This window comes from Montipora capricornis, unplaced genomic scaffold, assembly GCF_036669925.1.
Source record: "Montipora capricornis isolate CH-2021 unplaced genomic scaffold, ASM3666992v2 scaffold_128, whole genome shotgun sequence".
In the NCBI taxonomy this organism is placed as follows: domain Eukaryota; kingdom Metazoa; phylum Cnidaria; class Anthozoa; order Scleractinia; family Acroporidae; genus Montipora; species Montipora capricornis.
In genome coordinates this window covers 1-23,183 of record NW_027179891.1, presented here as the reverse complement: position 1 = coordinate 23,183, position 23,183 = coordinate 1, and the positions used below count along the sequence as shown (strand labels likewise).

Here is a 23,183-nt window from a genome sequence, read left to right as displayed (position 1 = left end):
TCGTTTTCATTTTCCCTTATAACAAAGTTAATTTTCACGGCAAATTACTTGTCTACGACCATACCACAGGGAAAACACCGGTTCTCGTCCGATCACCGAAGTTAAGCCCTGTCGGGCGGGGTTAGTACTTGGATGGGAGACCGCCTGGGAATACCCCGTGTTGTAGGCTTCCCTTTTTCCTTCTGTACACTTGATTATCTCAAAAAATCTCAGTTTCTTTCAATGAAAGAACATTCCAAACCAGGTTTTTTGAACACAACATGCCAACGATATGTCAAAGATGAGACATACGACAAAAACAAAATAGTTCACACGAGAAAGTGGAACTTGTATTCCCAAGGGAGCGCGTGCGCGCGAGATCTTATCAATCCAACGTTTATGACATGAAACGTATCTTTTCGTGTGAGCAAAGAACAGGATACGACAAGTAAAAAATGCATGCACTGTTATGCATTAGATGGAAGTTAACCTAGCCCGGATGATATGTATACAACGAAGGCTACAACACTACAACATTGATCTTGCGAAAACGTGACTTACGTGACGTAGCGCACTTCAAAGTCTTACTGTTCCCTGCTCAACACGGACAGTACGTATTCAAAGGGCCGATAAGACACTATCCTGACCATGAAAGATTTACTTTTTATGATAACAATCCAATTAACTGATAACATAGAGAAACCACAAAGTGTTGGCCACAGAAATGTAACGCCAACTGATCTGGCGGGTCCTCAGTTACTCAATGCAAAACGGGCTCTCCAGAACGCAACATAACACAACGCAAAAGAAATCTATCGCGATGGAGCAGTACAAACACACATCCACTTACGTTTTCGAAACGATGCACGAGGATAAGAGCTCGACCCGCTGGCATTTTCTTGTCTCACTCGTCTATCGATGGAAATCGATGCGGCTGAAATAAACACGTCGTCTCCCTCTCTGTACGGCCAAGAATGAGAGAAATGAAATCACAGTTTTTCAGTGCACCAAGTACGGAACATTCACCTACAATTTCAGCAGTGGACTTCACAAATACAACTCACCTTCCTTAGTCCTTACACCGCCACCGCATCTCCTTCCCTGCCCTGCCTGAAACGTTACCAACAAACCTTCCCATTAGCCAACTTTGCCACCGGGGTTTGGTGCGGGGACTAGCGCGAACGCAGGTCCCCACTACCAGAAATTATACGCTCGAGTTACCCACATTTGGGGTAATCGCAAGGGTCAACCCAATCGAAGTGCAATGAAAGAGCCTCACCTTGAGAGGACTGCCTCCCTGATCACAGTGCCTCCCGCGTCAGGTAAGTATGCCTTTTCAGCCTCTCCGGGACCGCAAAACGCAACTTGTCTGCGCATACCATGTGGTAATGGAGGTCACGTGCTCCTCGTCCTGTCGTGTCGTGCTGTCCACTCGCTGCTATGCTACCTAGAAAAGAGAAGAGAATGTGAAGGTTGGTTGCTTGGTCACTTTTTCTGCTTTCACTTGATTATTTCTTCCCCAGAGGGAAGTGGGCCACGCTCGGAGGTAGTGCTATACCGAGGCAACCCGTGGCCGGGACGAGGCAAGCCTCTTTTCCACGGCCCAGTTCCAAAAATCAGTTTAATATATGAGCTGCTCGATGAGCAGCGGTATCAGATATTAAGCTGATAAGAACAGATTACTACACTTGATCTTAGCCAAAAGGCCGAGAAGCGATGCCCGTAAATGGCTCACGGCGGACAAGGTGCTCCCAGTCTCATGGCCACGAGATATGGTGGTCCGTTACAATCCGTGCCAAGGAAGGAATGCCCAAAGCCAACCTGAAAGCGAGGCGCACACAACGATCGCTCTTGTACAGTGGGCAGCAGCACCAGCATTGCATGGCACTTGCGTGACGGCAAGAGGACAAATGCACATTGTGCTTGCTCTGACCTCGTTTTCATTTTCCCTTATAACAAAGTTTAATTTTCACGGCAAATTACTTGTCTACGACCATACCACAGGGAAAACACCGGTTCTCGTCCGATCACCGAAGTTAAGCCCTGTCGGGCGGGGTTTAGTACTTGGATGGGAGACCGCCTGGGAATACCCCGTGTTGTAGGCTTCCCTTTTTCTTCTGTACACTTGATTATCTCAAAAAATCTCAGTTTCTTTCAATGAAAGAAAGACACATTCCAAACCAGGTTTTTTGAACACAACATGCCAACGATATGTCAAAGATGAGACATACGACAAAAACAAAATAGTTCACACGAGAAAGTGGAACTTGTATTCCCAAGGGAGCGCGTGCGCGCGAGATCTTATCAATCCAACGTTTATGACATGAAACGTATCTTTTCGTGTGAGCAAAGAACAGGATACGACAAGTAAAAAATGCATGCACTGTTATGCATTAGATGGAAGTTAACCTAGCCCGGATGATATGTATACAACGAAGGCTACAACACTACAACATTGATCTTGCGAAAACGTGACTTACGTGACGTAGCGCACTTCAAAGTCTTACTGTTCCCTGCTCAACACGGACAGTACGTATTCAAAGGGCCGATAAAGACACTATCCTGAACCATGAAAGATTTACTTTTTATGATAACAATCCAATTAACTGATAACATAGAGAAACCACAAAGTGTTGGCACAGAAATGTAACGCCAACTGATCTGGCGGGTCCTCAGTTACTCAATGCAAACGGGGCTCTCCAGAACGCAACATAACACAACGCAAAAGAAATCTATCGCGATGGAGCAGTACAAACACACATCCACTTACGTTTTCGAAACGATGCACGAGGATAAGAGCTCGACCCGCTGGCATTTTCTTGTCTCACTCGTCTATCGATGGAAATCGATGCGGCTGAAATAAACACGTCGTCTCCCTCTCTGTACGGCCAAGAATGAGAGAAATGAAATCACAGTTTTTCAGTGCACCAAGTACGGACATTCACCTACAATTTCAGCAGTGGACTTCACAAATACAACTCACCTTCCTTAGTCCTTACACCGCCACCGCATCTCCTTCCCTGCCCTGCCTGAAACGTTACCAACAAACTTCCCATTAGCCAACTTTGCCACCGGGGTTTGGTGCGGGACTAAGCGCGAACGCAGGTCCCCACTACCAGAAATTATACGCTCGAGTTACCCACATTTGGGGTAATCGCAAGGGTCAACCCCAATCGAAGTGCAATGAAAGAGCCTCACCTTGAGAGGACTGCCTCCCTGATCACCAAGTGCCTCCCGCGTCAGGTAAGTTTTTTTTATGTTTAAGGCGAATGGCAGCCCCCCGGTAGGGTGAGTGCAATGGCTGCCAGACATTCAGACTCATCCATCAACAACAATGGTTCGCCTCAAACGGGGGTGCACCAGCACGTCAAACGTCACCGGGGAATCGAACCCCGCCCCTACAAACAAAAAAAAAAAACAAAACTAACGAAGAAAAGCATTCACGAGACGCCTCGTCCGACTTACACTCGAGAATGGCATTTCCACATCAAACAAACAAACAAGCAAACCAACAGGACGAAGGACTACAGGACAAAACAAAAACAACCGAACTGTGCAGCGGCGAATGGCAGACCTGACAAGGACGCCAGTCAGAAAGACTCATCCTAACAGGAGTAGGTACGCCGCGAGACAGCAACAGCTTGGGGCGACAATGGGACTAGAACTGGGACAGAGAAAAACGACCATTGCAAACAGAGCCGATAATGCCAGACGCACCCCACTGACGATGAAAATAACGTAGACGACGGGGGGACTTGAAACGCTTAAAAAGGAGAGGTAGATTGAACTTGACACGAGAGCGGACCTTTGCGATGACATCGAGAGCACCGGGCGGCACATTACGGAAACGAAAGTCATTCCGAGCGAGCCAGATAAAATACTTACAGACAACCTAGGATGTACACGAAAACACGAGGAACTCGACGGATCTCAGCCGGGTCAAAAACCAAACAGCACGTGACGGCAAACCAAAGAAGGGGACGAAGACGAAAAAACCAAACAATAGAGACTGTAACCATGAAAGAACACTATGAGCAAGAGGGCAGGAGAAAAACAAGTGAGAAGGACATTCAGAGGCAAGACGGCAAAAAGCAAGAAGGGTCGACCGAGTACCCAAAAACCGACAAGGCGATCGGCAGTGTACAACACGCCATGGCGACCTTTCAGTTGAGATCGATCACTGGGCGGTCAAGATTGAAGAAGAACAATTGGGACCAGGTCGAAGGCCAGTAGAGAGTATAGCCATACAAAGGAAAAAACTTGTCAACACAATGGGGAGTCGGACGATCCTCAGACAGCAAAAACAAATAAACAGAATTTGCAGAGATAGAGGAAACAGCAGCAAACATGATGAGGGGACAAAGACGCAATGACAAGGGAGGAACGACGCCGACGGGAAAAGGAACCACCAACCAAACGCCAAGCAGACAGAAGAGCAGAGTAAAACGGGGGGAGGGACTTGGAGGAAAAGGCCTCAGGACGGGACAGAACAACATCAAGAGCAGGGACACCAAAACGAGAATCACACCAAAAGGAAAAGAAATGGACCCAACTACGCGGAGAAAACAGTGAAACGCCGAACCCACTGGACAAGAAGCGCAGAAACCTTAAGACGAAGATCAATGACAGAAAAACCCACCAGCAGATGTAGGCTGAACAACAACAGCACGAGAAACCAGATCGCGTTTGCCCTTCCAAAAAAACCCAAAAACCAATTTACAAAGCTCGGAAGAAACCCAAGGGGGGACATGAATTAGGGAGGCAATGTACCAAAACCCTAGAAAGGGCCAAGGCGTTGATGACGAGAGCTCTCCCGCCGTAGGACAGGGAGCGTTGCCTCCAAGAAGCCAGCACATTCTCCACGGCATCAATCCTAGGACGCCAGTTCACTTCCTCCAAATTCCCAGGCCCAATAAAGACGCCCAGCACTTTGATCTTGGCCGAGGTCCCAGTCCAGGGTGACAGGGGGGTCAGTCCTGCCAGACCACGAACCGAGCCACAATCCCTTGGATTTGGATCCCTGATTAAGCTTAGCACCAGAACCCCTTTCAAAAAGAGCATAAACTTCAAAAATAGCAGCAATGGCAATATCAGACGTGACAATGAGAGAGGTGTCATCGGCGTACTGCGAGATCGGAGACAGGGCCCGCGGGGGCCCGGGGACAGAAAGACCAATGATACGTGGATTGGCACGAATGTTAACAGCAAGCACTTCAGAAACTAGAACATACAATAATGGAGACAAAGGACAGCCCTGACGCACGCCACGAGACAAAGGAAAAAACCGAGACAGATAACCATTAACAACTACAGAGCTTTGGACAGCAGAATAGAACAGAACAACCCAACGGACAAAAGATGGGCCAAAACCCATCCTCGACAAAGTAGCACACATAAATGACCAATCCACTCTATCAAAGGCCTTTTCCTGGTCTAAGGAGAGAACGGCAACGGGATGTCAGATTCCGTGGCAAAGGCAACCACATCACGCAAAAGAGCAACATTCTCGCCAATAAACCTGCCAGGAACACCGCAGGTCTGATCCTCACTAACAAACCAGATGGATAACTTTGAGAAGGCGCCCAGCAATAAACACGAGAAGCAAGCTTATAGTCGACGTTGAGAAGGGAGATGGGGCGCCAGTTACGAGCGTCCAACCGATCTCCCTTCTTAAAGATTAAGGATATGAGACCCCGCCGTTGAGACAAAGACATAGAACCAGACAGATAACACGAATTCAAGACCTCCACTAAATCAGACCCAAGGACGTCCCAGAATTTCAAGTTAAAACTCCATGGGAGAGGCCATCGGACCCCGGGGCTTTACGACGAGCCATGCCAACAAGGGCACGATGACACTCCTCAAGAGTCAGAAAGCCCTCACAAAGATCAGCTTGGGCAGATGAAAGGACGAGGGACACATTACTGAGAAGAATATCTTGAGCGGCGGAATCCGTAGGACAGGCAGTAAAAAAAGAGAGGAGTAGAAAGTGGCGAACGAAGAACACAGATCAGAAGGTGTTGAAACAATGGACCCATCAGGGTTCCGAAGCGCAGAAACCCACCGGTCAGCAGACCGTTTCTTCTCTAAACGAAAAAAGTACGCCGATGAGACTTCGCCCTCCTCAACCCATCGGACACACGTGACCGTACTTGGGCACCTTGAGCAGCCCTGATGTCATAGGCGGAAAGCTGTTCAAGGGTGGATCGATAAACACCTAAAACAGACAGGCAACCAGCATCAAGCCGTGCCTTGAGGTGTGCCGCCAACTAGCCAACAAATCGCGTGACCAAGATTCTTTCTGCGACCGGCGCACACAGTAAGATACCGTAATGCCCTTCGATCTTTGCTTTACCGGAATCCCACCACTTGGAAAGAGAGGAAAAACAGAGCTTACAGTCCTTCCAATCGGCCCAAAAGTCAGAAATAAGGCGACAGACCAGTACTCCTCCTCCTCCAGGACTGAGGTATTAAGCTTCCAAAGCCCCGGACCAGGAGGAATAACGTCAGGAACAGTAAGAGAGCAGGACACAGCACAATGGTCTGAAAACGGACACGGAAGAATTTCACAAACAGAGACAGAGACGCAACCCAGACATAAGGGCACCCAATTAGATCTATACGGGAGGAGATAGAGCCATCCGCCTTAGTCCAGGTAAAGGCGGAGGAAGACGGATGGAGGTATCTCCAAATATCAATACAACAGACATCGTCAAAAAGACGACCAAGGGCAACAACACTCTCACGCGAGGTATCACCGACCACGGAGCCCACACGGTCAGCAGCGCGATCAAAGACGGTATTAAAATCGCCGGCGAGGAGGGTGGGAACTGAAGGGTCTAATCGGGAAGAGACCCCGTCCAGGAAGGCATCACGATCAGGGTTACGATTGGGAGCATAAATGCAAGCAACCCTGAACACAGCGCCACGCAAAGAAAACTCACATAACAAAAACCGACCACAACTATCAGAGGAAGAGATTTAACAAGGGACAACACTGGACGAAAACAAAAACATACAACCACAAGGACTTATTAGAGCCGGAGACACCACAACGGAAAGACCAGATGACTGGAAACCAGGACTGACACTCACTGAGGGAGATGCAGTGGGCCTCTTGGAGGCACACTACATCAGGAAACAACAGGCAAGGAATGAAGCCACTGTACAAACCCAGCTCGCTTAGACTGGTCTCGCAGACCGTTGACGTTAATTGAGACAACTGACAGAGCCATAATGGAGTACAGTAAAAGAGTAACTATGTACGTGCTTTGCGTTGGGGGAGGGAAAACGACACATCAGGCAAACCTTCGTGCTTCGCAGACTTGACAGTATCAGCTGAAGCACGAGTCTTCGATTTAGTAGAAGAGGGCGCAGCTCCGCTCTTCTTAGCCACCTTTGTAAGAGCCTTCCGGGAAGGAGTAACAGAAGAGCTATCAGAGGAGGTTCTCAACGGAATCACAACCGCGTTTACGAGGAGTGGATACCTCAACCATTTCCACCTCCAAAGGTTCAACAGATTGGGAGGATGGAGGAAACACCCGAAGAAACAAGACTGTCGGTACCACCACTAGCAAACAGTACCCCTTACGACGCACACCTGTATTCTCAGCCACTTTACATAAAGTGCCACCACTTGGTGGTTTTTAACATTTTGTAATTTTTTAACAGAATCTCAGTACTTTTGGCAGATGCCCGTAAATGCTCACGGCGGACAAGGTGCTCCCAGTCTCATGGCCACGAGATATGGTGGTCCGATTACAATCCGTGCCAAGGAAGGAATGCCCAAAGCCAACCTGAAAGCGAGGCGCACACAACGATCGCTCTTGTACAGTGGGCAGCAGCACCAGCATTGCATGGCACTTGCGTTGACGGCAAGAGGACAAATGCACATTGTGCTTGCTCTGACCTCGTTTTCATTTTCCCTTATAACAAAGTTAATTTTCACGGCAAATTACTTGTCTACGACCATACCACAGGGAAAACACCGGTTCTCGTCCGATCACCGAAGTTAAGCCCTGTCGGGCGGGGTTAGTACTTGGATGGGAGACCGCCTGGGAATACCCCGTGTTGTAGGCTTCCCTTTTTCCTTCTGTACACTTGATTATCTCAAAAAATCTCAGTTTCTTTCAATGAAAGAACATTCCAAACCAGGTTTTTTGAACACAACATGCCAACGATATGTCAAAGATGAGACATACGACAAAAACAAAATAGTTCACACGAGAAAGTGGAACTTGTATTCCCAAGGGAGCGCGTGCGCGCGAGATCTTATCAATCCAACGTTTATGACATGAAACGTATCTTTTCGTGTGAGCAAAGAACAGGATACGACAAGTAAAAAATGCATGCACTGTTATGCATTAGATGGAAGTTAACCTAGCCCGGATGATATGTATACAACGAAGGCTACAACACTACAACATTGATCTTGCGAAAACGTGACTTACGTGACGTAGCGCACTTCAAAGTCTTACTGTTCCCTGCTCAACACGGACAGTACGTATTCAAAGGGCCGATAAGACACTATCCTGACCATGAAAGATTTACTTTTTATGATAACAATCCAATTAACTGATAACATAGAGAAACCACAAAGTGTTGGCCACAGAAATGTAACGCCAACTGATCTGGCGGGTCCTCAGTTACTCAATGCAAAACGGGCTCTCCAGAACGCAACATAACACAACGCAAAAGAAATCTATCGCGATGGAGCAGTACAAACACACATCCACTTACGTTTTCGAAACGATGCACGAGGATAAGAGCTCGACCCGCTGGCATTTTCTTGTCTCACTCGTCTATCGATGGAAATCGATGCGGCTGAAATAAACACGTCGTCTCCCTCTCTGTACGGCCAAGAATGAGAGAAATGAAATCACAGTTTTTCAGTGCACCAAGTACGGAACATTCACCTACAATTTCAGCAGTGGACTTCACAAATACAACTCACCTTCCTTAGTCCTTACACCGCCACCGCATCTCCTTCCCTGCCCTGCCTGAAACGTTACCAACAAACCTTCCCATTAGCCAACTTTGCCACCGGGGTTTGGTGCGGGGACTAGCGCGAACGCAGGTCCCCACTACCAGAAATTATACGCTCGAGTTACCCACATTTGGGGTAATCGCAAGGGTCAACCCAATCGAAGTGCAATGAAAGAGCCTCACCTTGAGAGGACTGCCTCCCTGATCACAGTGCCTCCCGCGTCAGGTAAGTATGCCTTTTCAGCCTCTCCGGGACCGCAAAACGCAACTTGTCTGCGCATACCATGTGGTAATGGAGGTCACGTGCTCCTCGTCCTGTCGTGTCGTGCTGTCCACTCGCTGCTATGCTACCTAGAAAAGAGAAGAGAATGTGAAGGTTGGTTGCTTGGTCACTTTTTCTGCTTTCACTTGATTATTTCTTCCCCAGAGGGAAGTGGGCCACGCTCGGAGGTAGTGCTATACCGAGGCAACCCGTGGCCGGGACGAGGCAAGCCTCTTTTCCACGGCCCAGTTCCAAAAATCAGTTTAATATATGAGCTGCTCGATGAGCAGCGGTATCAGATATTAAGCTGATAAGAACAGATTACTACACTTGATCTTAGCCAAAAGGCCGAGAAGCGATGCCCGTAAATGGCTCACGGCGGACAAGGTGCTCCCAGTCTCATGGCCACGAGATATGGTGGTCCGTTACAATCCGTGCCAAGGAAGGAATGCCCAAAGCCAACCTGAAAGCGAGGCGCACACAACGATCGCTCTTGTACAGTGGGCAGCAGCACCAGCATTGCATGGCACTTGCGTGACGGCAAGAGGACAAATGCACATTGTGCTTGCTCTGACCTCGTTTTCATTTTCCCTTATAACAAAGTTTAATTTTCACGGCAAATTACTTGTCTACGACCATACCACAGGGAAAACACCGGTTCTCGTCCGATCACCGAAGTTAAGCCCTGTCGGGCGGGGTTTAGTACTTGGATGGGAGACCGCCTGGGAATACCCCGTGTTGTAGGCTTCCCTTTTTCTTCTGTACACTTGATTATCTCAAAAAATCTCAGTTTCTTTCAATGAAAGAAAGACACATTCCAAACCAGGTTTTTTGAACACAACATGCCAACGATATGTCAAAGATGAGACATACGACAAAAACAAAATAGTTCACACGAGAAAGTGGAACTTGTATTCCCAAGGGAGCGCGTGCGCGCGAGATCTTATCAATCCAACGTTTATGACATGAAACGTATCTTTTCGTGTGAGCAAAGAACAGGATACGACAAGTAAAAAATGCATGCACTGTTATGCATTAGATGGAAGTTAACCTAGCCCGGATGATATGTATACAACGAAGGCTACAACACTACAACATTGATCTTGCGAAAACGTGACTTACGTGACGTAGCGCACTTCAAAGTCTTACTGTTCCCTGCTCAACACGGACAGTACGTATTCAAAGGGCCGATAAAGACACTATCCTGAACCATGAAAGATTTACTTTTTATGATAACAATCCAATTAACTGATAACATAGAGAAACCACAAAGTGTTGGCACAGAAATGTAACGCCAACTGATCTGGCGGGTCCTCAGTTACTCAATGCAAACGGGGCTCTCCAGAACGCAACATAACACAACGCAAAAGAAATCTATCGCGATGGAGCAGTACAAACACACATCCACTTACGTTTTCGAAACGATGCACGAGGATAAGAGCTCGACCCGCTGGCATTTTCTTGTCTCACTCGTCTATCGATGGAAATCGATGCGGCTGAAATAAACACGTCGTCTCCCTCTCTGTACGGCCAAGAATGAGAGAAATGAAATCACAGTTTTTCAGTGCACCAAGTACGGACATTCACCTACAATTTCAGCAGTGGACTTCACAAATACAACTCACCTTCCTTAGTCCTTACACCGCCACCGCATCTCCTTCCCTGCCCTGCCTGAAACGTTACCAACAAACTTCCCATTAGCCAACTTTGCCACCGGGGTTTGGTGCGGGACTAAGCGCGAACGCAGGTCCCCACTACCAGAAATTATACGCTCGAGTTACCCACATTTGGGGTAATCGCAAGGGTCAACCCCAATCGAAGTGCAATGAAAGAGCCTCACCTTGAGAGGACTGCCTCCCTGATCACCAAGTGCCTCCCGCGTCAGGTAAGTTTTTTTTATGTTTAAGGCGAATGGCAGCCCCCCGGTAGGGTGAGTGCAATGGCTGCCAGACATTCAGACTCATCCATCAACAACAATGGTTCGCCTCAAACGGGGGTGCACCAGCACGTCAAACGTCACCGGGGAATCGAACCCCGCCCCTACAAACAAAAAAAAAAAACAAAACTAACGAAGAAAAGCATTCACGAGACGCCTCGTCCGACTTACACTCGAGAATGGCATTTCCACATCAAACAAACAAACAAGCAAACCAACAGGACGAAGGACTACAGGACAAAACAAAAACAACCGAACTGTGCAGCGGCGAATGGCAGACCTGACAAGGACGCCAGTCAGAAAGACTCATCCTAACAGGAGTAGGTACGCCGCGAGACAGCAACAGCTTGGGGCGACAATGGGACTAGAACTGGGACAGAGAAAAACGACCATTGCAAACAGAGCCGATAATGCCAGACGCACCCCACTGACGATGAAAATAACGTAGACGACGGGGGGACTTGAAACGCTTAAAAAGGAGAGGTAGATTGAACTTGACACGAGAGCGGACCTTTGCGATGACATCGAGAGCACCGGGCGGCACATTACGGAAACGAAAGTCATTCCGAGCGAGCCAGATAAAATACTTACAGACAACCTAGGATGTACACGAAAACACGAGGAACTCGACGGATCTCAGCCGGGTCAAAAACCAAACAGCACGTGACGGCAAACCAAAGAAGGGGACGAAGACGAAAAAACCAAACAATAGAGACTGTAACCATGAAAGAACACTATGAGCAAGAGGGCAGGAGAAAAACAAGTGAGAAGGACATTCAGAGGCAAGACGGCAAAAAGCAAGAAGGGTCGACCGAGTACCCAAAAACCGACAAGGCGATCGGCAGTGTACAACACGCCATGGCGACCTTTCAGTTGAGATCGATCACTGGGCGGTCAAGATTGAAGAAGAACAATTGGGACCAGGTCGAAGGCCAGTAGAGAGTATAGCCATACAAAGGAAAAAACTTGTCAACACAATGGGGAGTCGGACGATCCTCAGACAGCAAAAACAAATAAACAGAATTTGCAGAGATAGAGGAAACAGCAGCAAACATGATGAGGGGACAAAGACGCAATGACAAGGGAGGAACGACGCCGACGGGAAAAGGAACCACCAACCAAACGCCAAGCAGACAGAAGAGCAGAGTAAAACGGGGGGAGGGACTTGGAGGAAAAGGCCTCAGGACGGGACAGAACAACATCAAGAGCAGGGACACCAAAACGAGAATCACACCAAAAGGAAAAGAAATGGACCCAACTACGCGGAGAAAACAGTGAAACGCCGAACCCACTGGACAAGAAGCGCAGAAACCTTAAGACGAAGATCAATGACAGAAAAACCCACCAGCAGATGTAGGCTGAACAACAACAGCACGAGAAACCAGATCGCGTTTGCCCTTCCAAAAAAACCCAAAAACCAATTTACAAAGCTCGGAAGAAACCCAAGGGGGGACATGAATTAGGGAGGCAATGTACCAAAACCCTAGAAAGGGCCAAGGCGTTGATGACGAGAGCTCTCCCGCCGTAGGACAGGGAGCGTTGCCTCCAAGAAGCCAGCACATTCTCCACGGCATCAATCCTAGGACGCCAGTTCACTTCCTCCAAATTCCCAGGCCCAATAAAGACGCCCAGCACTTTGATCTTGGCCGAGGTCCCAGTCCAGGGTGACAGGGGGGTCAGTCCTGCCAGACCACGAACCGAGCCACAATCCCTTGGATTTGGATCCCTGATTAAGCTTAGCACCAGAACCCCTTTCAAAAAGAGCATAAACTTCAAAAATAGCAGCAATGGCAATATCAGACGTGACAATGAGAGAGGTGTCATCGGCGTACTGCGAGATCGGAGACAGGGCCCGCGGGGGCCCGGGGACAGAAAGACCAATGATACGTGGATTGGCACGAATGTTAACAGCAAGCACTTCAGAAACTAGAACATACAATAATGGAGACAAAGGACAGCCCTGACGCACGCCACGAGACAAAGGAAAAAACCGAGACAGATAACCATTAACAACTACAGAGCTTTGGACAGCAGAATAGAACAGAACAACCCAACGGACAAAAGATGGGCCAAAACCCATCCTCGACAAAGTAGCACACATAAATGACCAATCCACTCTATCAAAGGCCTTTTCCTGGTCTAAGGAGAGAACGGCAACGGGATGTCAGATTCCGTGGCAAAGGCAACCACATCACGCAAAAGAGCAACATTCTCGCCAATAAACCTGCCAGGAACACCGCAGGTCTGATCCTCACTAACAAACCAGATGGATAACTTTGAGAAGGCGCCCAGCAATAAACACGAGAAGCAAGCTTATAGTCGACGTTGAGAAGGGAGATGGGGCGCCAGTTACGAGCGTCCAACCGATCTCCCTTCTTAAAGATTAAGGATATGAGACCCCGCCGTTGAGACAAAGACATAGAACCAGACAGATAACACGAATTCAAGACCTCCACTAAATCAGACCCAAGGACGTCCCAGAATTTCAAGTTAAAACTCCATGGGAGAGGCCATCGGACCCCGGGGCTTTACGACGAGCCATGCCAACAAGGGCACGATGACACTCCTCAAGAGTCAGAAAGCCCTCACAAAGATCAGCTTGGGCAGATGAAAGGACGAGGGACACATTACTGAGAAGAATATCTTGAGCGGCGGAATCCGTAGGACAGGCAGTAAAAAAAGAGAGGAGTAGAAAGTGGCGAACGAAGAACACAGATCAGAAGGTGTTGAAACAATGGACCCATCAGGGTTCCGAAGCGCAGAAACCCACCGGTCAGCAGACCGTTTCTTCTCTAAACGAAAAAAGTACGCCGATGAGACTTCGCCCTCCTCAACCCATCGGACACACGTGACCGTACTTGGGCACCTTGAGCAGCCCTGATGTCATAGGCGGAAAGCTGTTCAAGGGTGGATCGATAAACACCTAAAACAGACAGGCAACCAGCATCAAGCCGTGCCTTGAGGTGTGCCGCCAACTAGCCAACAAATCGCGTGACCAAGATTCTTTCTGCGACCGGCGCACACAGTAAGATACCGTAATGCCCTTCGATCTTTGCTTTACCGGAATCCCACCACTTGGAAAGAGAGGAAAAACAGAGCTTACAGTCCTTCCAATCGGCCCAAAAGTCAGAAATAAGGCGACAGACCAGTACTCCTCCTCCTCCAGGACTGAGGTATTAAGCTTCCAAAGCCCCGGACCAGGAGGAATAACGTCAGGAACAGTAAGAGAGCAGGACACAGCACAATGGTCTGAAAACGGACACGGAAGAATTTCACAAACAGAGACAGAGACGCAACCCAGACATAAGGGCACCCAATTAGATCTATACGGGAGGAGATAGAGCCATCCGCCTTAGTCCAGGTAAAGGCGGAGGAAGACGGATGGAGGTATCTCCAAATATCAATACAACAGACATCGTCAAAAAGACGACCAAGGGCAACAACACTCTCACGCGAGGTATCACCGACCACGGAGCCCACACGGTCAGCAGCGCGATCAAAGACGGTATTAAAATCGCCGGCGAGGAGGGTGGGAACTGAAGGGTCTAATCGGGAAGAGACCCCGTCCAGGAAGGCATCACGATCAGGGTTACGATTGGGAGCATAAATGCAAGCAACCCTGAACACAGCGCCACGCAAAGAAAACTCACATAACAAAAACCGACCACAACTATCAGAGGAAGAGATTTAACAAGGGACAACACTGGACGAAAACAAAAACATACAACCACAAGGACTTATTAGAGCCGGAGACACCACAACGGAAAGACCAGATGACTGGAAACCAGGACTGACACTCACTGAGGGAGATGCAGTGGGCCTCTTGGAGGCACACTACATCAGGAAACAACAGGCAAGGAATGAAGCCACTGTACAAACCCAGCTCGCTTAGACTGGTCTCGCAGACCGTTGACGTTAATTGAGACAACTGACAGAGCCATAATGGAGTACAGTAAAAGAGTAACTATGTACGTGCTTTGCGTTGGGGGAGGGAAAACGACACATCAGGCAAACCTTCGTGCTTCGCAGACTTGACAGTATCAGCTGAAGCACGAGTCTTCGATTTAGTAGAAGAGGGCGCAGCTCCGCTCTTCTTAGCCACCTTTGTAAGAGCCTTCCGGGAAGGAGTAACAGAAGAGCTATCAGAGGAGGTTCTCAACGGAATCACAACCGCGTTTACGAGGAGTGGATACCTCAACCATTTCCACCTCCAAAGGTTCAACAGATTGGGAGGATGGAGGAAACACCCGAAGAAACAAGACTGTCGGTACCACCACTAGCAAACAGTACCCCTTACGACGCACACCTGTATTCTCAGCCACTTTACATAAAGTGCCACCACTTGGTGGTTTTTAACATTTTGTAATTTTTTAACAGAATCTCAGTACTTTTGGCAGATGCCCGTAAATGCTCACGGCGGACAAGGTGCTCCCAGTCTCATGGCCACGAGATATGGTGGTCCGATTACAATCCGTGCCAAGGAAGGAATGCCCAAAGCCAACCTGAAAGCGAGGCGCACACAACGATCGCTCTTGTACAGTGGGCAGCAGCACCAGCATTGCATGGCACTTGCGTTGACGGCAAGAGGACAAATGCACATTGTGCTTGCTCTGACCTCGTTTTCATTTTCCCTTATAACAAAGTTAATTTTCACGGCAAATTACTTGTCTACGACCATACCACAGGGAAAACACCGGTTCTCGTCCGATCACCGAAGTTAAGCCCTGTCGGGCGGGGTTAGTACTTGGATGGGAGACCGCCTGGGAATACCCCGTGTTGTAGGCTTCCCTTTTTCCTTCTGTACACTTGATTATCTCAAAAAATCTCAGTTTCTTTCAATGAAAGAACATTCCAAACCAGGTTTTTTGAACACAACATGCCAACGATATGTCAAAGATGAGACATACGACAAAAACAAAATAGTTCACACGAGAAAGTGGAACTTGTATTCCCAAGGGAGCGCGTGCGCGCGAGATCTTATCAATCCAACGTTTATGACATGAAACGTATCTTTTCGTGTGAGCAAAGAACAGGATACGACAAGTAAAAAATGCATGCACTGTTATGCATTAGATGGAAGTTAACCTAGCCCGGATGATATGTATACAACGAAGGCTACAACACTACAACATTGATCTTGCGAAAACGTGACTTACGTGACGTAGCGCACTTCAAAGTCTTACTGTTCCCTGCTCAACACGGACAGTACGTATTCAAAGGGCCGATAAGACACTATCCTGACCATGAAAGATTTACTTTTTATGATAACAATCCAATTAACTGATAACATAGAGAAACCACAAAGTGTTGGCCACAGAAATGTAACGCCAACTGATCTGGCGGGTCCTCAGTTACTCAATGCAAAACGGGCTCTCCAGAACGCAACATAACACAACGCAAAATAAATCTATCGCGATGGAGCAGTACAAACACACATCCACTTACGTTTTCGAAACGATGCACGAGGATAAGAGCTCGACCCGCTGGCATTTTCTTGTCTCACTCGTCTATCGATGGAAATCGATGCGGCTGAAATAAACACGTCGTCTCCCTCTCTGTACGGCCAAGAATGAGAGAAATGAAATCACAGTTTTTCAGTGCACCAAGTACGGAACATTCACCTACAATTTCAGCAGTGGACTTCACAAATACAACTCACCTTCCTTAGTCCTTACACCGCCACCGCATCTCCTTCCCTGCCCTGCCTGAAACGTTACCAACAAACCTTCCCATTAGCCAACTTTGCCACCGGGGTTTGGTGCGGGGACTAGCGCGAACGCAGGTCCCCACTACCAGAAATTATACGCTCGAGTTACCCACATTTGGGGTAATCGCAAGGGTCAACCCAATCGAAGTGCAATGAAAGAGCCTCACCTTGAGAGGACTGCCTCCCTGATCACAGTGCCTCCCGCGTCAGGTAAGTATGCCTTTTCAGCCTCTCCGGGACCGCAAAACGCAACTTGTCTGCGCATACCATGTGGTAATGGAGGTCACGTGCTCCTCGTCCTGTCGTGTCGTGCTGTCCACTCGCTGCTATGCTACCTAGAAAAGAGAAGAGAATGTGAAGGTTGGTTGCTTGGTCACTTTTTCTGCTTTCACTTGATTATTTCTTCCCCAGAGGGAAGTGGGCCACGCTCGGAGGTAGTGCTATACCGAGGCAACCCGTGGCCGGGACGAGGCAAGCCTCTTTTCCACGGCCCAGTTCCAAAAATCAGTTTAATATATGAGCTGCTCGATGAGCAGCGATCAGATATTAAGCTGATAAGAACAGATTTTTGTATTTTAAAACTTTATTCAAAGGCAATTATGAACAATATTTACAAAGATTCCATATATAAATCAGAAAAGGTAATTACAGCAAACAGGAACATGAAAAAAAGGCGCGTTATGCACCGAAAAGAAAAAGGAAAAATGATGATTACAAGTAAACACTAAATTATCGTGCTCCCGAAAAAAAACATAATGCTGGGTGGACCAGAGGTCCCGGAAAACATTGGGGCTGAGCCGGTGTTGGTCCAATAGAATTCTGTTTCTAATGTCTTGTTTAATATATCGAATAATTGCCCTAGGGGTCCTCTCTCTTCCGTTATGGAACGTGGCTTTGTTACGGAATTTCCAGATGGCATATAGGATGGTTTTAATAAGAAATAAGGCAATGCGAAAGTTTTTGGGAGTGCGGGCACGAAAATTGATTATAAAGAAAACAGTCGCGCAATTGGGAGCGAAAGGGGCAGATAAAAGGGGCCGACAAAAGGGGAACGAAGTGGAGCCACACAGACTTAGCTCTTTGGCAGTTTTAAAAACAGTGATCGATCGTTTCTATCCTAGGGCAAGAGGCGCAACGGGGAAGAAGAAATATAGCCCCAGTTTCTTAAAGAATCGCGCACCTTGATTGCACGTAAAGTGATCAACCAGGCCACATCGTTTTTTTAATTTTCGGTAAAATTGTCACGCACGTGCAACCAATGACGCGCTAAAGAAAAGGGTCGGGAGATGAAAGGGTTCCACAGGTAGGGCAAAATAGGGACGGAAAAAAAAAACTTTGGCAAAAAGAAGAGAATAAAACTCTTTGGCGGAAAAAAGAAAAGTTTGAGGGAAAACGAAGGTCTCGCAGGGTCAGTAATAGGGGGGCATAAAAGGTCGAGGGTACAGGGCACTGGGGGAGGGCATTATCACGTAAAGATGCCCAGCCACGTTCATCGACGCCAACTGGGCACCGCAAAAATACTTAAGCAAATAAAAACACTTTGATTAACATTAGAAATATTACGACATAGAATGGAAAGGCGCGAAGCCTGACCCTGGGGGACCGAAACTCTCTAAGGCCAAGACCACCCTCGGATACTGAACAAATTAAAGACCTCCGAGCAACAGTCTCGATCCGTGAGCCCCACAAAAAGGGCCAGATGATCTGATTAACTCTGTCATATACCCACTTGGGCGGGGTAAGGGTGCTAGAACAAACAAGAGTTTAGAGAGACCGAGGATGTTTAAAACAAGAACTTTACCAATCATTGAAAGAATCGATTTTTCCAACTAGAAACACATTTATCAAGTTTTAGAGAGTCTCGGTTCCCAGTTATCACGCTCAACATCAGTTGATCCGAAAAAGATACCGAGTATCTTAGTTTTTCTTACCCACGTGAGGCCCAGTGGCTCGTCGGTCCTGTCTTTCCAGGCCCCGAGCCACAGGGCCTCCGTTTTTGATAGGTTAAGTTTGCACCAGAAGCCCCGCTCAAAAATAGCAATAACGTCAAAAAGTGCTTTCAAAGACTTCTCATTTTTAACAAAAGCGGTCGTGTCATCAGCATACTGGCAAACCTTAAACTGTAGTCCCCTCGCACCTGGCAGGAGAAAGCCTTCAATGTTCTGGGAGGCTCTGATTTTGCAAGCTAAACCTCCACGCATAGAACGTATAACATTGGGGACAAGAGCATCGCCCTGTCTGACACCCTTTTCCAACGGGATTGAGTCAGATAGAAAGTCATTAACCAAAACCTGCATATACGCCCCCGTTATATAGGGTCGCAATAGTTGTCCGAAACCATGGACCCGAAACCAAATAAGTCAAGTAAGTCTAGCAAAAAGGATCTGTCTACGCGATCGAAGGCTTTCTCCTGATCCAGGGAAAGCAGGATACCCAGATTCGCCAGTACGTTCAATAAAGGCAAGTGTGTCACGTAATAAAGCGAGATTAGCATAAAATTGATCTACCTGGGATTGAACAAGTCTGATCGGGGTCAACGATAGATCCAATCACACTAGCTAAGCGAATAGACACAGGCTTTCGAACAAATTTTATAATCGACATTCAATAATGAAATCGGCCTCCAATTTTTAAGATTTCGTTTGTCATCTTTCTTGTGAATTAAACGAGTAATACTTGCCTTCATTGAATCGGGTAATTCGCGCCCCGAGCAAGACCCTGGTTAAAAACATCTACTAAAAGCAGATCCTACTTGTCCCAAAAATGGGCGTAAAAATTCGACCGTTAATCCGTCAGCACCTGGAGATTTATTTCGATTTGAACGCCGGAGTGCTTCCGACACCCTCTGTAAGAGTCAAAGGACCCTCACAAGAGAATGATTCGGCTTCACTCAGGCGCGCCGAAACATGAGAAAATAATTCATTCTGCGATTCTAGATTGATGTTACCACGGAAAAAATCAGTATAAAAGGCCGTATGAGCTGCTATCATTTCTGGGAGAGAGGAAACTTCCTCTCCAGCCGCATTAAATACTGACGAAACAAAGGATTTTTGCATATCGCTCATTTTCAAGGCGCAAAAAAAAATTTGGAAGGAGTTTCACCTTGTTCAAGCCATTCGGCACGACTCCTAATTTTGGAGCCTTCTAACTGACGATCAAAAAGTTTGCTTCAAAAAAGATTCCAAATTCAAAATTTCGGATTTAACAGCTGGATTTCCGGCAGCAAGTTGGCGCTTTAAAAGGCTTAAACGATTGATTGTTGAGATCTTTTCACGAGAGAAGTGACGCCACTTCTCCCGTGAATAGTTAATAGAAAAACATTTCATCTCATACTTAAGCTGATCCCACATAACGATATCCGACGGAAAAGAGGAGCGTAATTGTAAGAAAGATCAATTAAATCAAGCATCGAAGAGCAAAAATCACCGTCTTGTAAGAGTAAATATTAAATTTCCAGACCTCCCGATCCTCGAGGCTTTATATTATGCAAATTTAACTCAAGATAAACAAAATCATGATCCGAATATACGCACGGGTGAATTTCGCAAGTCAACACCTGCTCGCACATATAGCGAGAGACTAAAAAGGAGTCAAGACGACTTGCTATCGATAAATCAGAATTAAACCACGTAAACTGCCGATCTCTAGGGTTTTTTAAACGCCAAGCATCTCGTAGAAAATGTACTGACTGATGCCCGTAAATGCTCACGGCGGACAAGGTGCTCCCAGTCTCATGGCCACGAGATATGGTGGTCCGATTACAATCCGTGCCAAGGAAGGAATGCCCAAAGCCAACCTGAAAGCGAGGCGCACACAACGATCGCTCTTGTACAGTGGGCAGCAGCACCAGCATTGCATGGCACTTGCGTTGACGGCAAGAGGACAAATGCACATTGTGCTTGCTCTGACCTCGTTTTCATTTTCCCTTATAACAAAGTTATTTTCACGGCAAATTACTTGTCTACGACCATACCACAGGGAAAACACCGGTTCTCGTCCGATCACCGAAGTTAAGCCCTGTCGGGCGGGGTTAGTACTTGGATGGGAGACCGCCTGGGAATACCCGTGTTGTAGGCTTCCCTTTTTCCTTCTGTACACGTTATTATCTCAAAAAATCGCAGTTCCCTGCAATGAAATAACATTCCAAACCATGTTTGTTGAACACAACATGCCAACGATGGTTCAAAGAGTAGACATACGACAAAAACAAATTAATTCACACGACAAAGTGGAACTTGTATTCCCAAGGGAGCGCGTGCGCGCGAGGATCTTATCAATCCAACGTTTATGACATGAAACGTATCTTTTCGTGTGAGCAAAGAACAGGATACGACAAGTAAAAAATGCATGCACTGTTATGCATTAGATGGAAGTTAACCTAGCCCGGATGATATGTATACAACGAAGGCTACAACACTACAACATTGATCTTGCGAAAAACGTGACTTACGTGACGTAGAGCACTTCAAAGTATTACTGTTCCCTGCTAAACACGGACAGTACGTATTCTATGGGCCGATAATACAATTTCCTTAACATGAAATATTTACTTTTTATGATAACAATCAAATTTACTGATAACATAGAGAAACCACAAAGTGTTGGCCACAGAAATGTAACGCCAACTGATCTGGCGGGTCCTCAGTTACTCAATGCAAAACGGGCTCTCCAGAACGCAACATAACACAACGCAAAAGAAATCTATCGCGATGGAGCAGTACAAACACACATCCACTTACGTTTTCGAAACGATGCACGAGGATAAGAGCTCGACCCGCTGGCATTTTCTTGTCTCACTCGTCTATCGATGGAAATCGATGCGGCTGAAATAAACACGTCGTCTCCCTCTCTGTACGGCCAAGAATGAGAGAAATGAAATCACAGTTTTTCAGTGCACCAAAGTACGGAACATTCACCTACAATTTCAGGCAGTGGGACTTCACAAATACAACTCACCTTCCTTAGTCCTTACACCGCCACCGCATCTCCTTCCCTGCCCTGCCTGAAACGTTACCAACAAACCTTCCCATTAGCCAACTTGCCACCGGGGTTTGGTGCGGGGACTAGCGCGAACGCAGGTCCCCATACCAGAAATTATACGCTCGAGTTACCCACATTTGGGGTAATCGCAAGGGTCAACCCAATCGAAGTGCAATGAAAGAGCCTCACCTGAGAGGACTGCCTCCCTGATCACAGTGCCTCCCGCGTCAGGTAAGTATGCCTTTTCAGCCTCTCCGGGACCGCAAAACGCAACTTGTCTGCGCATACCATGTGGTAATGGAGGTCCGTGCTCCTCGTCCTGTCGTGTCGTGCTGTCCACTCGCTGCTATGCTACCTAGAAAAGAGAAGAGAATGTGAAGGTTGGTTGCTGGTCACGTTTTTGCTTCACTTGATTATTTCTTCCCAGAGGGAAGTGGGCCACGCTCGGAGGTAGTCGCCGTATAACCCGAGCGGCAACCCGTGGCCGGGACGAGGCGAAGCCTCTTTTCCACGGCCCAGTTCCAAAAATCAGTTAATAATATGAGCTGCTCGATGTAGCAGCGTATCAGCTAACCTTAAGCTGATAAGAACAGATTACTAACACTTGATCTTAGCCAAAAGGGCGAGAAGCGATGCCCGTAAATGCTCAAGGTACGGACAAGGTGCTTCCCAAGTCTCAATGGTGCCACGAGATATGGTGGGTCACGATTACAATCAGTGCCAAGGAAGGAATGCCAAAAGCCAACCTGAAAGCGAGGCGCACACACACGATCGCTCTTGTACGTGGGCAGCAGCACAGCATTGCATGCCACTTGCGTGACGGCAAGAGGACAAATGCACATTGTGCTTGCTCTGACCTCGTTCATGTTACCTTATAACAAAGTTAATTTCACGGCAAATTACTTGTCTACGACCCCATACCACAGGGAAAACACCGGTTCTCGTCCGATCACCGAAGTTAGCCCTGTCGGGCGGGGTTAGTACTTGGATGGGAGACCGCCTGGAATACCCCGTGTTGTAGGCTCCTTTTCCTCTGTACACTTGATTATCTCAAAAAATTCAGTTTCTTCAATGAAAGAACATTCCAAACCAGGTTTTTTGAACACAACATGCCAACGATATGTCAAAGATGAGACATACGACAAAAACAAATTAATTCACACGAGAAAGTGGAACTTGTATTCCCAAGGGAGCGCGTGCGCGCGAGACCTTATCAATCCAACGTTTATGACATGAAACGTATCTTTTCGTGTGAGCAAAGAACAGGATACGACAAGTAAAAAAAAGCATGCACTGTTATGCATTAGATGGAAGTTAACCTAGCCCGGATGATA

The 23,183-nt window shown here is 47.3% G+C and overlaps 15 non-coding genes and 2 pseudogenes across 15 annotated transcripts; 7 read left to right on the top strand and 10 right to left on the bottom strand.

Moving 5' to 3' along the window:
- The first annotated feature begins 50 nt into the window (after window positions 1-50).
- LOC138034592 (5S ribosomal RNA) lies at window positions 51-169 on the top strand. Its single transcript, XR_011129101.1, has one exon. It is a non-coding gene; the product is annotated as a 5S ribosomal RNA (ribosomal RNA).
- Window positions 170-1,145: 976 nt separating this feature from the next.
- On the bottom strand, window positions 1,146-1,309 carry LOC138034598 (U1 spliceosomal RNA). The gene has a single exon (XR_011129105.1). It is a non-coding gene; the product is annotated as a U1 spliceosomal RNA (small nuclear RNA).
- A 194-nt stretch (window positions 1,310-1,503) lies between these two features.
- Window positions 1,504-1,697, bottom strand: LOC138034557 (U2 spliceosomal RNA). The gene has a single exon (XR_011129070.1). It is a non-coding gene; the product is annotated as a U2 spliceosomal RNA (small nuclear RNA).
- A 267-nt stretch (window positions 1,698-1,964) lies between these two features.
- Window positions 1,965-2,084, top strand: LOC138034579 (5S ribosomal RNA). The gene has a single exon (XR_011129089.1). It is a non-coding gene; the product is annotated as a 5S ribosomal RNA (ribosomal RNA).
- Window positions 2,085-3,062: 978 nt separating this feature from the next.
- LOC138034614 (U1 spliceosomal RNA) lies at window positions 3,063-3,230 on the bottom strand. The gene has a single exon (XR_011129121.1). It is a non-coding gene; the product is annotated as a U1 spliceosomal RNA (small nuclear RNA).
- A 4,709-nt stretch (window positions 3,231-7,939) lies between these two features.
- Window positions 7,940-8,058, top strand: LOC138034581 (5S ribosomal RNA). Its single transcript, XR_011129090.1, has one exon. It is a non-coding gene; the product is annotated as a 5S ribosomal RNA (ribosomal RNA).
- Window positions 8,059-9,034: 976 nt separating this feature from the next.
- Window positions 9,035-9,198, bottom strand: LOC138034597 (U1 spliceosomal RNA). Its single transcript, XR_011129104.1, has one exon. It is a non-coding gene; the product is annotated as a U1 spliceosomal RNA (small nuclear RNA).
- A 194-nt stretch (window positions 9,199-9,392) lies between these two features.
- LOC138034555 (U2 spliceosomal RNA) lies at window positions 9,393-9,586 on the bottom strand. The gene has a single exon (XR_011129068.1). It is a non-coding gene; the product is annotated as a U2 spliceosomal RNA (small nuclear RNA).
- Window positions 9,587-9,853: 267 nt separating this feature from the next.
- On the top strand, window positions 9,854-9,973 carry LOC138034578 (5S ribosomal RNA). The gene has a single exon (XR_011129088.1). It is a non-coding gene; the product is annotated as a 5S ribosomal RNA (ribosomal RNA).
- A 978-nt stretch (window positions 9,974-10,951) lies between these two features.
- Window positions 10,952-11,119, bottom strand: LOC138034613 (U1 spliceosomal RNA). The gene has a single exon (XR_011129120.1). It is a non-coding gene; the product is annotated as a U1 spliceosomal RNA (small nuclear RNA).
- A 4,709-nt stretch (window positions 11,120-15,828) lies between these two features.
- LOC138034550 (5S ribosomal RNA) lies at window positions 15,829-15,947 on the top strand. Its single transcript, XR_011129063.1, has one exon. It is a non-coding gene; the product is annotated as a 5S ribosomal RNA (ribosomal RNA).
- A 976-nt stretch (window positions 15,948-16,923) lies between these two features.
- LOC138034595 (U1 spliceosomal RNA) lies at window positions 16,924-17,087 on the bottom strand. Its single transcript, XR_011129103.1, has one exon. It is a non-coding gene; the product is annotated as a U1 spliceosomal RNA (small nuclear RNA).
- Window positions 17,088-17,281: 194 nt separating this feature from the next.
- LOC138034570 (U2 spliceosomal RNA) lies at window positions 17,282-17,467 on the bottom strand. Its single transcript, XR_011129081.1, has one exon. It is a non-coding gene; the product is annotated as a U2 spliceosomal RNA (small nuclear RNA).
- Window positions 17,468-20,828: 3,361 nt separating this feature from the next.
- Window positions 20,829-20,946, top strand: LOC138034577 (5S ribosomal RNA). Its single transcript, XR_011129087.1, has one exon. It is a non-coding gene; the product is annotated as a 5S ribosomal RNA (ribosomal RNA).
- A 980-nt stretch (window positions 20,947-21,926) lies between these two features.
- On the bottom strand, window positions 21,927-22,088 carry LOC138034611 (U1 spliceosomal RNA). The gene has a single exon (XR_011129118.1). It is a non-coding gene; the product is annotated as a U1 spliceosomal RNA (small nuclear RNA).
- A 189-nt stretch (window positions 22,089-22,277) lies between these two features.
- On the bottom strand, window positions 22,278-22,483 carry LOC138034571 (U2 spliceosomal RNA; annotated as a pseudogene).
- Window positions 22,484-22,754: 271 nt separating this feature from the next.
- LOC138034593 (5S ribosomal RNA) lies at window positions 22,755-22,873 on the top strand (annotated as a pseudogene).
- Window positions 22,874-23,183: the final 310 nt, after the last annotated feature.